General features: G+C 38.4%; 1 long non-coding RNA gene across 1 annotated transcript; it reads right to left on the reverse strand.

Moving 5' to 3' along the window:
• Window positions 1-299: 299 nt before the first annotated feature.
• LOC147639600 (uncharacterized) lies at window positions 300-1383 on the reverse strand. The gene is made up of 3 exons (XR_015269472.1): window positions 1123-1383; window positions 815-1000; window positions 300-712 (listed from the first exon to the last, which is right to left on the reverse strand). It is a non-coding gene; the product is annotated as an uncharacterized LOC147639600 (long non-coding RNA).
• Window positions 1384-13146: the final 11763 nt, after the last annotated feature.

Genomic DNA, 13146 nt, shown 5'->3' on the forward strand with positions numbered 1-13146 from the left:
CATACTATATAACTTCCCATGTAGGACAATTTAAAAGTTATTTTTCGCCACTAGGGATAACTTTTGTTTTACATATACATGCATACGTATATGTACATATATACACGTACATATCCATAATCTATCTAGCGATAGAGAGCGCGCGCGAGAGCTATATAGGTTTTTATATGGTTACAAAATGGTTGCGTGAATGAAAGATCGGGGCGGTCATTCAAAGATTAATCTCACGAGTCACAATGCACACGATACATACATTGTTACACACAATCACAGCAACAGGTGTAACAATCACAGCAACAGCACATGTAGAGAAACAGAACCATTTTTTTTTGGGAAACGTAGGTCTGGCATTTGTACATGCATGTCTCACGTGCACGGAGAGTGATTATTTATTTTATTTCTTATTGGGCATCCTGCACAAAGCCTGTTGTTGACGTCCACAGGCTGCTAGGTGCGAACGTTGGAGACGTAAACACCGAGGCGATCGATGTTGGTGCCGGCACCGCCGAAGAAGCCAAGAATTTGGGGTCGGACAATCTGGCCATTCCTGGCACTTGGAAAATGGGTGGTGACGGTTGAGGCAGAGAGGCCCACAACCACCACACCAATGTGGTTAGGATCGCCGGAGAAGTATCCGGAATCACGAGCGACGGTGAACGGAGATGTTCCTTAACGCCTCGAGCGCCCCCGTTGTTGCCGGGTTGAATTGGATCTGCGCCGTGAACAAAATGAAAAGCAATATTAAAAAGACGAGTTAAGGTAGAAGAATCTGACGTAATTATGAGAGGCGCTCTCTAACTCGTTACTCTCCTACCTCCTTTGTGCTGCCCACGCGGGAACCGTGAAGCTTCGTGCTTCCGTTGCCGTACACAACCTCCAAGCCCCGGAGTATTTCCGTGTAATAAATGGTGACCTTTGAAACACTTGAGTTATGCCATCCGTCGTCGAAGGCGTCACCGCCAGCGCCCCCCCAAGGCCCAAGAATTACCGCTGCATCAGCCTGCAGAATCATGAAGCATACTAATTATTCAATTAGCTACTATAGCCAGCTATACAAGAGGCTAAAATCAAATATCATACCTATTAGAAGTTGATGATACATTGTTCGCCCTACCTACTTACCTGGGCAGAACTAGACATCTCGCTAAATCCGTTGTTGTTGCAAAGTGGAGGAAAGGCGTTGGTGTCGATACGCTGGTGTGCCGAGCTCTACTTCTTAGCCGGAAGACTCGTTGTGGAGTCGAGGAGGACATGATCACCGACCTAAGCTGCTAAGCATTTCTCTCGTGCTCTATCCTGTCTTGTCGCGTCGCTCTGATCTCTTGTTATGTAAGAAAAAGAAAAATTAGACGTACTCTCTCTCTCTGTCTCTCATCTCACAGGCGCGCGCACACGAACACACACACACACACACACACACTCTCTCTCTCTCATTTAATAGCACATGCTCATGCTGATTTGTAATCCACACTAGTCTTTCTGTCGTTCTCATGGCCAAAGTACGCGGTCCAGTCTTTCTACCAAATTACGCGGTCCTTTGTGGGTCGCCCCTTCGAGTACACATGCTGATTCATAATCCTTATCCCCAGGATCCTCATTACAATCCACACAAGTCACTCCTAGCACAATGCTGATTCTTTCTTTCGTTCTCATGGCCACATCACGTGGTCCTTTGTAGGCACGCCAGGGTGGTTCGCCCCTTTGAGTACATATCTACAGCTTTCTGTGATTGAATTGCTACGTAACCTAACCACATGGCTGCTATGAAAGGGCATAGGTATACAGTTGATCCTTATTATCTCCTGAAATATATATTGCCCTTATATTTCATTTTCTATATTTAAAAAAGAAACAGGATCACACATTGGTGAAACATATAAAAGATATATCAATGAACACAAGGGTGCCACATAGTAAAAACAAAGAAGCGATGGGAGTCTTACGTCGAGTCGAGAGTGAATGTCAGCTTGAAGATGCGATTAAAGAGACCGTAATACTACAAGCAACAAACACCAAAATTAATGTATATCTTTATTTTTCTCTTCATTTTCTTCAATATAAAGAAAGTGAAGAGAAATTTGAAAAACCTCCCCAAAGAGAAGAGATTCTTTCTCTTCTTCCCTTTATTCTTCTTCTCATAAAAAGGACAAAAACAAGAAAAGTATTCTTCGACACCTCTCTCTTCTTCCTCTAGTATAGAAGAAGGAAAGATGGCAATGACATGGCATAAGATTAAAAAAGGTAAAGCAGAGAGATGACTTAAAGTATTGACCTTTCTTTGATGACATGTTTACATTATTAATCTATTTAGAAAACCAAACAAAATAAAACATAAGACAAATTAAATAACCTAAAAATATTCACAAAAGATAAGTGATAAGTAGGGGTAATGAGTGAGGGTAAGGATACTACTCCCCCATTAGGATTCTCGGAGTAGGGTGCATGTACATTCTCCCATCAGTGTAGGAGGAAAAAGGGTAAAGAAATGGGAGTGGTGCATATTCAAAGCCTCCTGGGTGCATATAAAAACTCAAAACTTTCACTACAAGAGATCTACCCATAGTAATGATGTGCAATGTTTTTGTCGAGATAGTTTTTTTCAAGTATGCAATCTCTTGGGCCTTAGCATTATTGTCAATAGAAGATTTCGGTACTTGCATCGATATGTGGGTTGAAATGTGTGTCGATATTTATATCAAAATTTACTTACAACATTTTATCAAAAATATTAGTGAATATATTTGATTTTAGAATATAATAGAAATTTTATGATTATTCATCCTATATAAGGTCCATGGCTCCAAAGGCTCAATTTCTAAAATGAGGTCTACATATCTCCAATATCTCCAAACACAATATTAAAAGGGAATTCGTTACCATCCATAGAATGATAAGAGCATGTACTATCAGTAAATCCACTAGATGATGATGAGCCCTCCACATGTATATATTAATTGATTCTCAATGACATCATTGTCCATGACATTTACATCATGAGCATATTTTTAGTTACTTTCTAAAGCATTGGGGGTGTTATCACCTTCTTCTATTTCTTCCTCAACATCCCTATCTTTAAATATGTGTTTGCTTCGAGGTGCAATTTATATTATATATACCACCATTTTGATTCTAACAAAGCTGGTTGGAAGTGTTGGAATTAGGGATAGGGTTGCAACAATGCACACACACAAGATAGAGAAGCTTGAGAGTACACACACTCACTAGAATGAACACACACTCACTAGATTAGAATGAACAAATGTGTGCCAGATACAAAAGATAAGTACACACCCCAAAATGATTAGATAAGAGTGTGTACATATGCATGGGGGAAAAAACCTCATAGTGAGGGAAAAAGTGCCATGACGGTAAGTGTGTTCACACACAATACTACCATATAATGCTACAAATCCCCCCTGGAGTCATAATGTGAACATGTATAGGATATGCCCGATCAATCCTGAAAAGGTAGTAATCCCAAAGCTTTACGAAAAGCTTTGAACTTTTCATAAGAAAGAGCCTTTGTGAATAAATCTGCCATGTTGTCATGTGTAGGCACATAGAGACAAAGAGGATCTCTGCTGTAGAGAGTCTTTCCCTAACAAAGTGGTAATCAGGGATTTAATATTCACGTGATCACAAGATTTTTTGTGATAATAACACATGTGAACAAGTTATTCACATGTTCTCATGTTACCGTTCACAAAATAACAAGTCACTTGCCATTTGGGAACCCCTTAAAAGCTTGGCTACACATGGGAATAAGCTATTCACATGTTCTCATGTTACCATCTTCACATAATAGCAGGTCAGTCGTCGCGAGCTAAGAAGATTTTTTATACCCAACAAAGATAATTTTTTTAGGCCCTTGTGAAAGCTTTGTGAATATAACATGTGATCACAAGATTTTTTGTGTTATTAACATATGTTATTAACATGTTCACATGTTCTCGTTTACGTCAGTGAAAACCCTGGTGGTAATGCACCTCAATGATCTTAGTGCGAGCATGAAACACTCGGTTCCTCGCAATAACTCCTAGCTGTTAGTGAAATCGTAGTACTATACGACTGTCCAACACTCAAATCAACCATAAGAAATCTGAGCCACACACACTGAATTGTAGGTGCTCTCCTGTACTCAGCTTCAGATCTGGAAGTGGCCACTGTAGGCTGCTTCTTGCTGCTGAGCCCCATAATATACCTGAATCACTAAGGCAAAAGCAAAACCCACTAGTGGACACTCGTGTGTCATAACATCCAGCCCAATATGAACCACTAAAAGCATGCAGCTGTGACTCACCCCCCTTTGGATAAAACAATCCAAAATACTGAGTGCCCTACAAATAGCAAAAAACTCGCTTGATAGCCTACCAATGCTTCGTACTTTGGCCATGCATAAATCTCAACTGTGAGACCGCATACTGTATATTTGCCCTCGTGCTGCATACATATAGAAGGGATCCAACAGTCTACTAATACAAACTAGCACCAAAAGAGTCTCTTGCATCTTGAAGACTAAGTCGAGTACCTATCTCCATAGGTGTAGCCCCACAGGTTTACAGTCTTCAAGATTAAACCTCTTTAATAGCTTTTGTATATATTTAGATTGCAGCATAACAATGCCATCATTGCGCTGCATAAACCGAATCCCTAAATTATAATGCAAGGACTCCAAATCTGGCATCTCAAATGATGACCTGCAAATCAGCCCCTTAAAGGCTGAAATTTGATCTATATCAGGTCCCGTGAGAGCAGCATGTCATCAACATATAGAATGATGATAAAAAAACATGTCCTTACTCCTCTTCACATAGAGGGTACTCTCTGTTTACTGTTGCAAAAATCATTTGCAACGAAGTATGCATGAATCTTCTCATACCATGCTCTAGGAGCCTGCTTAAGGCCATAAAGAGCCTTTTTCAACCTACATACTTTAGACTCTTCTTCTTTCACATCAAAACTAGGAGGCTTCGATACCATGCTCTAGGAGCCTGCTTAAGGCCATAAAGAGCCTTTTTCAACCTACATACTTTAGACTCTTCTTCTTTCACATCAAAACTAGGAGGCTTCGATACATGCACGTCCTCATGTAAGTCACCATTCAAGAATTCAGTCTTAATGTCCAACTGATGTACATTCCACCCATGATGTGCTACCAAAGCAATGAGACACCTAATGGTAGTCATACAAGATGTGGGTGCAAAGGTCTCATCATCATAATCAATGCCCTTTTGCTGGGCATACCCCTTTGTAAACAAGTCTGGCCTTGTAGTGATCAATGCTACCATCTTCTTTGCATTTTAACTTGTAAACCCACTTAGTACCAATGGCCTTCTTGCTATGAGGTAGATCTATCAAATACCAGGTGTCATTCTTGAGTATAGAGTTATACTCATACTGCATAGCATGCATGATCATCATCCTGTGCTTCCTCAAAGGAAACAGGCTTCTCCTCATTACATAAAGTAGAAATGAGAACATGATCCACATGATCCACATGATCCACATGATCCACATGAGAATAATCTGCATGATGAGAACCTGCACGAGTTCTGCTAGGTAAAGAAGCTGCCAACTTGCTATCCCTCAATGTTTGCACAAGCCATTTTGGCATATGCCTAGATTCTTCTATGGCTGCTCTCTCCTCATCATCCACTACATCCTCAATAATTACCTCATCAAAAGACCAATTTGCAAGTTGATTTTGCACATGTAAAAGCTGAATTTCAATACTTGGTTGAGCATTCAATTGCTCTATATATGGCTGCCCTCCATTAGACAAAGGTAGGAGTGAATCAAACATGTCCTTTGAGCATACATTCTACTGTTTTTTGTATGAAAGCACGGGCTGAACTGAGTTTTTGACAAAACAACATCTCTACTTAGCAAAATCCGCTTTGAGGCTGGATGGTAGAGTCTATATCCCTTGCTTTCTGAATAGTATCCCACAAATATGCATTTAAGTGCCTTATCACATCAAGCTTACTACGTTGTTGCTCAGGCACAAGACGATAAGAAAGACGCCAAAAACAGGCAAATGAGCCACAAAAGGCTTCCTGCAAGCTTCAAAAGGAGTTTTAGACCGCAAGGCCTTGGTAGCGCATTTGTTCAACACATAGTTTGTGCACGTAGTTGCCTCTAACCAAAAACCATGAGGTAAATCTTCGGCTTTCACCATACATCGTGCCATCTCCATGTAGAGAGACCTATTCTTCCACTCAGCCACACCATTTTGTTGAGGTGTGTATGGCACGATACATTGATGTCTTATGCCTTTTTCAGCCATATATACATGAAATTCCTTCGACATATACTCCCCCCTGGATCTAAACAAAGGGTGCCAACTTTACATTTACGTGCATTTTTAACCATAGATACGAAGTGCCTTAAGCGCATAAAAACCTCTGAATTCTGCTTTAATGGATGGAGTAATCATGAATAAAAGTGACGAAGTAGAGATATCCCCCAATAGATGATGTCCTCATAGGACTATATACATCACTATGTATAAGCTGTAATTTCTTAACAGATCTCATAGATCCATCCTTTGCAAATGATGCCTGATGCATTTTACCAAGATTACACTCCTCACTTACATGTCTAGTAGGGGTCTCAAGAGGTGGCAACTCAGACACCATATCATGCCTTTGAAGGCGTAATAAACTGCCATAATTTTAATAACCAAATTGTGCATGCCATAATTCTACATCACCTATTGCACGAGTTATAGAGACTGAGCAAGCATCATGCTGCAACTTCTGAAATACATCCATCTTGTATAGGCCATGAAACAAGGTACTTGAGGCAATGATAGAATAACCATCATTTTTATCTTGAACTGTACATCCATCATCCGCAAATTTCACCATCAAGCCTAAAAAGGCTAAGGCTGTAGCAAGGTCTTCCTAATGCCTAGCACATATAAAACTTTAAAAAAGAGTAAATGCGCCCCCATTTGCAGCAGTGAGCACAACCCTACCAACTCCTTTGATAGGATATGAGGAACCATTTACACATGTGACAATTCTTGCACTTGGGAGGACAGATTCCAGAGATGAGAAAAAACCTTTTTGTGAAGTAATGTGCTTACTAGCATTTGATTTTGCCACTGACATGCATACATCATGAGCAAAAGGGTCATAACTGCAATGTACAATCCATGCCCAATAATCTTGAGAGAAACTAGCAGATTTCTTCTTCTCTACACTTGGTGCACATGCATCAGCCACATCCATGCCCAATTCTTTCTTTTTCTCCTTCCCTAGACTTTTCTTACACTCATGTATGTAGTCCCTTGGTTTCCTGCAAGAGTGACACTTGCCCTTCTTTTTTTAGGCTTATCACCATCTTTATCTATATCCTTACCTTATATCCTTACCTGAGGATTCTGAATTTTGGCTTATAGCTGCCATGCGAAGACGCTTTACCTTTTCCTTTCTGATTGGCAACAAAAGCTTGGTCACCAACTCGCATATATGATTTGTTTTGCCTAGATTGCACTTCTTGCAAGAGTAATGAAACCATCTCATCAAATGTAAGGGCATTTGGATTTCCCCTTATAAACCATCTCATCAAATGTAAAGGCATTTAGATTTTCCCTTATGAGTCTATGAGTAGAGGCAAAACTCTGATAAGAATCTGAGGCAATGCATTGAGAACTGTGGGCACCAATGTACTATCAAGATATATCTTATCCACACTAGCAAGCTGCTCCTTAAAATCTTTGATCTTGGTCAAGAAGCTATCCATTGAGTCTCCCTCATTCATGTGCTCAGACTCAAACTGTTTGCGCAGATATGCAACACGTGCCTCATTGCGCACTTGGTATAATGCAGCAAGTGCATCCAATGCTTGTTTTGAAGTCTTACATGATCGAATATGAGAAATAATGCTTCGCTTCATAGAAGGTGCAAGCAATGCATGTGCTTGTGCATATCTTCCATCCTATCTTGTTTGAGCAGTAGTGGGAGTTATTGGTGGTGCATGTAGAGGAACCACATCTGTATCAGATTCTACTTCAGATGTACCTGTAGTACCTAGTTGCACTAGTAGTTGTGAAACAAGACGAGTTTCACTAACATTGACCACATTCCAAAGGCCTTTATCAACCAATACATGTCTCATGATATAGGACCACAATGGGTAGTTAGTCCCATCAAGTTTGTCCTCAGCAAACAACATGTTGAATACATCACTACTGCTAGCCATGACTTTCTACTAAATGCAAAATCTTTCAACACACTACAAGTATTGAGTATTCACTGAATGCAACCTTGGATGGTTGCCAACAACTGACTAAATCACCTATAAAGTGTATGAAAATTAACACACAGTAGAGAATAGAGTGTTACTGGCAAAAGGATGATGGTCGATGTTGTTGAAGACACTGTAGATGCTGCTGCACACCAAATCTTTGCCACTACTACACAACCCAAACACCCAAAATTGAGCAGAACTAATATTAAATGATGCCTTTTAAGAACATTTGCAGAAACCTTACGCGCCTGAATCGTGCCGAGGACCCCAAAAACATTGTATACTTTGTATACAACACACTACAATATACTTTGTATACAACACACTACAATATACACCTTCTTCTCCTAAGAAGATATCTCAATCGGAGACAAAAAACAGGGTCGTGAGGAGGGAGGCAGACTACTAGTACCTCTTTTTTCTATAAAGAGGGGTGCTATTGCCTTTCCATCACTCTCAAATTACAATCAAAATGTCATCCTTTCCATTGCTATTGCCTTGATATTACAATCAAAATGTTGTCCGGACTCTCCGTTGAAGACCAGCTAGTCAACCAATGAGATCGAATTTTCACTTAGATAATTTCTCGCTAATCTATCAATATCTTCCTCGACATACGCATGGGTGTCTTAGTAGTCGCGAGCCCGTGCATCGCTTGGTAAGAACCCTTTAGGATCCTCCTTAGGTGTCCTAGCACTTCACTCAGGGACTGCTTCGTCGGCCCTCACCCATCGTACCGAAAGCGCACCATTTTTAACCATACTGAGGCTGGTCATCAAGACCTTGGCAGGCTTTGCCGTCACAAGAGACGTCCTTCCATGACTCCTCGCTAGTTGTTGCAACAACGTAACTCTCCTTAGATTAACCCATAAGCCAAATGCTTCCTCTAGCATTCTGGCATCAAACAGTCCTTTTTCAAAAACAAAGTTTGTATGCAAGTAAGAATTTCCCGTTGAGTTTTATTTCACAAGACCCTTTTTCTTAAAACCCAGACTTTCTTAATGAAAATCACGAATCTCGTATCTCAGTGATCTACCCATCAATTACAACAAATTTATAAGTCATTTCTCAACGATTTCGGGTCTTAGGGAAAACTTCTCTAAATCAGCCGGTTATCCATTCTTTGTGTACTGAAGAAATGGGAATGGTCACAAGACTTGGTTTAATTTTTGATTCAAGAGATGGGCGGGCATCTTACTGACCCACCTTTCTCATTGGCTCAATGTCTAACCCTAAATTACTCGGATTTAATCTTAGACTTATTTCCTAAAGATTTTTCTCTTATTTATCTAATAAAATAACTGTGGTTTCTAATCGTAAGGGTAAAATCCCCAAAAAAAACTAAAATTCATTCATTCTTGGTCATAATACTTTTATTTGAGAATAATGAAATTTTAACGAGGAGATTTCTTTTTCTGTGTGACTAATATAATATGCATACATCATTTTATTGAATTATTCTCATAGCAATATTCTAAATTATTCTTTTCTCCAATTGAACCTCGACATCAATATGCCCTACATTATCTATGTAGAATTATGGTGAAACTTTCTCTTTTAACACTGAAACTAATTTATGCATTTTCCTAATTAAAAGTACGGTGAAAATTTCTTTTTTTTAAATAAATAAATAAAAATACCCATGTATATACATAACATGAATATACCTATTTTGAAATATACCAAAAATTTCTCTTTTAATATTTAAAATGTATGTACATAGAATATCATGAAAATTCATCTTTTTGCATCTAAATTTTTAAGCATGCACATACTAAAAAAATAATATAACAAACATTCCTCTTTTCTCTATTTAAACATTTACGCATAAATACTATAAATGTATTTTCCATAAATGCAACAAAAATCTCTCTTTTATCTAGAATTAAAATGCTTATGCATAGAATATGATGAGAGTTTCTCTTTTTGAATTATCAAATTTATACATAAAAATTAAATTCATTTTTTTATGGTAAAATTTTGCCATAGCTTCACTGCATTTTTTGAAAATACTCAAAATTCTACTTCTAAATTTCAATACATAATGGTGGGACTTCCTCTTTTAAACTAAAAATTTATTATGCATACCTAAGCATAATTATGAGCATAATTACATTTAACCTCTTGTTTATTTTTAAAATATCCATTTATCATTCCTATAAGAAAATAATTACAAGAATGTTAGAATAAGCCCTTTTTCAACTGCTTAATCTCTATCTCTAGCTTGTTAAGCCTAGAGTTTTGGTTAAGAAAATGAGATTAACGCTAAGATCCATCATTCCAAGAAGGATTCAACCAAAAAGGTGAGTATTCTTACAAAAAGAGAGATTTACTAATCAAAAATATTATATTTAAGCATAAAAGATTAGCATTAATCCATTAAACATTATGAATCACTAAAAGATTGGTTTTAAGAAAAAAACCATTGATTAAAATGCTTCCCAAGCATTAGAAAGGTTGGGAAGATGATTACCATTGAAAAAGATAGAAAAACACCATTGATTTAGGCTTACCTTGGTTTTTTGCTTGATTCTTTAGAGAGAAGTGAAGTCCCCAAGAGAAGCTTGGCCACCAAGATGGAGAGGGTAATCTCCAAGAGTGGATGAAGATTAGTGAAGCTCCAAAGCTTCCCAAAGGAGAGGCAAAATAGCTCTAGGTATAATAAAAATACACTAATTTGAAAATTATATTGGCATGTAAATACCCAAAGAAAAAAATACAAAGGAATGAGGGTCTATTTATAGGTGAGGGAGGCTACTAACCAAGTCCAACTAGGTTCTATCTAGGCTTCCAGCTTAAGTTTGGACAAGATTTGGACAAGATTTGGACCAGTTTGGCTAACTTTTTTGATCCTGTTTGAAGGAGGAGAGAGAAGAGATGAAATATCAGATTTTTTTGAATTAAAAATATGGAGTAATGATGTGAAATAAGCGCCTCCTTCATGAGCCCCCTCCCTCCTTATTGAAGTGTCAAAATTTCTTTTTTTTACTAATAAATCTCATTTTTAAATTAATAAACCCAATACTTAGTCAACTCTTCATCTTATGTGAGAATTTACTCATTTTTGGGAGGTTTTCTTTTATTCTTTGCATTTTTCTTAGTAAAACACTTGGATTAATCCTATTGGCCCTTTAGAACACTCTTTGGACCTTAATCAAATTTTTTTGAAAATGTGGACCCTCAGGCTAAGGTCTCTAATACACATATTCAATTAATTTCTAATGCACATTGGAAAATTATTTTTGAACTTCTGTTTCAGGGGAATTCATCTTAGATATAAGGAGAAACTTTGTATCCAAAAATATCTCAAAATTAAATTATCTCTCTCTAGAATATTTTCTCTCTCTAGGCCAAAAACAAGGGAAAACAATGTTTTCTTGCGTTTTGAAATAGGGAATGGTTACAGGGACTGACAGGAGAGCTTATACATCTTTTAGGATTGAAGAGGAACCTTACAATCTCCATGAGAGACCTATTCTTCCACTCAGTCGCACACCATTTTACTGAGGTGTGTATGGCACTGTACATTGATGCCTTATGTCTTTTTCAGCCATATATGCATGAAATTCCTTGGACATATACTCTCCCCCTCGATCTGAATGTAGGGTGCCAACTTTACATTCACATGCATTTTTAGCCATAGATAGGAAGTGCCTAAAGCACATAAAAACCTCGGACTCCTGCTTTAATGGATACACTCAGCTATATCTGGAGTAATCATCAAAGAAGAGATATCCCCCAATAGATGGTGTCCTCATAGGACCGCATACATCACTATGTATAAACTGTAATTTCTTAACAGATCTCACAAATCCATCCTTTGGAAATGATGCCCAATACATTTTACCAAGAATACACCCCTCACTTACATGTCTAGTAGGGGTCTCAAGAGGTGGCAACTCAGACACCATATCATGCCTTTTAACGCTTAACAAACTACCATAATTCAGATGGCCAAATAGTGCATGCTATAATTCTCCATCACTCATAGCACGAGTCATAGAGATTGATCAAGGATCAAGGTGCAACTTCTCAAATACATCCATCTTATATAGGCCATGAAACAAGGTACCTGAGGCAATGATAGAATAACCGTCATTTCTATCCTGAATTGTACTTCTGTTATCCACAAATTTCATGGTGCAACTTCTCAAATACATCCATCTTATATAGGCCATGAAACAAGGTACCTGAGGCAATGATAGAATAACCGTCATTTCTATCCTGAATTGTACTTCTGTCATCTACAAATTTCACCATCAAGCCTGACAAGGCTAAGGCTAAAACTGACCAAGTTCTTCTTAATTCTTGGCACATATAAAACTTTCAAAAAAAGTAAGTACGCCCCCATTTTCAGCAGTGAGCACAACTCTTCCAACTCCTTTGATAGGATATGAGGAACCATTCAGACATGTGATGGTTCCTGCACTTGGGACAGATTCCAGAGATGACCTTTTTGTGAAGTAATGTGCTTACTAGCATCCGATATTGCCATTGACATGCATACATCATGAACAGAAGGGTCATAACTACAATGTACAGTCCATGCCCAATAATCTTCAAAAAAACTAGCAGATTCCTTCTTCTTTGCACTTGCTGCAGATGCATTAGCCACAACCACGCCCAGTTCTTTCTTTTTCTCCTTCTATAGCCTTTTCTTGCACTCATGTATGTAGTGCCCTAGTTTCTTGTAAGAGTGACACTTGCCCTTGTTTTTAGGCTTATCACCCTCTTTCTCTATATCCTTAACTGAGGATTTTGACTTTGGCTTATAGCCACCATGCGGAAGAAGCTTTACCTTTGCCTTTCTGATTGGCAACAATAAAAGCTTGGTCATCAACTCGCATATTAGATTTGTTTTGCCTAGATTGCTCTTCTTGCAAGAGTATT

The sequence above is a fragment of the Cibotium barometz genome, chromosome 3, assembly GCF_041138505.1.
Source record: "Cibotium barometz isolate CiBa-2024 chromosome 3, ASM4113850v1, whole genome shotgun sequence".
NCBI classification, from domain to species: domain Eukaryota; kingdom Viridiplantae; phylum Streptophyta; class Polypodiopsida; order Cyatheales; family Cibotiaceae; genus Cibotium; species Cibotium barometz.